The sequence below is a fragment of the Humulus lupulus genome, chromosome X, assembly GCF_963169125.1.
Source record: "Humulus lupulus chromosome X, drHumLupu1.1, whole genome shotgun sequence".
NCBI classification, from domain to species: Eukaryota; Viridiplantae; Streptophyta; class Magnoliopsida; order Rosales; family Cannabaceae; genus Humulus; species Humulus lupulus.
Genome location: NC_084802.1, coordinates 198,741,236 through 198,742,740, shown reverse-complemented (window position 1 = coordinate 198,742,740; position 1,505 = coordinate 198,741,236).

The following is a 1,505-nucleotide window of genomic DNA, read 5'->3' as shown; positions in this document are numbered from 1 at the left end:
TACCCCAAAATCAAACCAACAATCCCACTCAACCATCACAACATTTCCAGAGTAATCCTAGCAGCAAAACCCAACAAAAACTAACCCCAAAACTCACCCAAACAATCAAGAGCAATTCACCACTTTACTCACATGCAAACTCTAAAATACTTGCTGCAATTCAATGCCATTCACTAAGTTAAGAGCTTACCTTGAGCTGAGTTGAACCCCTGGATTAGTTCCCTAAGCTCCAAGCTTCTAGCTCCCAAAATCCCAGCTCAAAAACCTTAATCTTTGGTTAGCTTCCATCAAAACTCACTAAGCCTCCAAGAGAGAAAAGGGAAACCAAGAAATGGAGAGAGAAAGGGTCGGTTTAGAGAATTCTGAGTGATTCCTATGTTTTGTTTTATTTAACTTAGTCTCTAAGGTTACCTCAAGGGCTCGGGGTACCAAAAACGTCCCCGATGGAAAAATGGTAAATTTCCTCCATATTTCCTCCAAAACATTCTAACCTCAAATATATCTCCAAATATTTATTTCTATAACTCGATAACCCCATAAAACACCTAGCGCCAGAAATACCCCTCGACTTGCCCCGAGTCATATTTTCGACCCCGTTGTGACTTTCTATCTCACTACTCCCTAGGACTGTCTCGGATCGTGCAACACAGATATATCACAAGTATATCACAATTATTACAATTATCAAATTTATGTCCTCAACGGACTAAAATTACAAACATGCCCCTAATAACCAAACGGGGCCCACATGCATATTTAATTCACCTAAACATGCATTTCTAATCACATATTCACACTAATTCATATATTATAATAATAAATCACTTATTGCCCTCCAGGCATGCTAATCAAGGTCTTAAGCCTTATTAGCAAATTTGGGTCGTTACATTGCCCCACTTTCCTAGGCAAACCTCAATCTCGATGCATCGCAGTACACCACGAACCTACCCACATCTGAAGGAAGGCTCAACACCGGAGCAGCAATCAATCGTCGCTTCAACTCCTAGAAGTTATTCTCACATCGGTCTGACCATACAAACTTCAAGTTCTTCCTTGTCAATTTTGTCAGTGGTGCAGCAGTCTTTGAGAATCCTTCCATGAAGCCTCGATAATACCCTGCGAACCCAAGGAAACTCCTGACCTCCGATGCATTCCTTGGCCTCAACCAATCTCTAACTGCTTCCACCTTGGCCGGATCTACCTTAATCCCGTCTCCACTGACAATGTGACCAAGGAATGTCACCTACGGTAACCTAAACTCACACTTCTTAAACTTGGCATACAACCGGTGCTCCCTTAATCTCTGTAATGCTAGTCGGAGGTGCTGCTCATGCTCTGCCTCTTAATGAGAGTAAACCAGGATATTGTCGATGAAGACAATGACGAACTGATCCAAATAATCCTTGAACACCATATTCATCAGATCCATGAATGTCACTGCGGCATTGGTGAATCCAAATGACATGACTAGAAACTCTTAATGCCCATACCTCATGCGAAAGGTC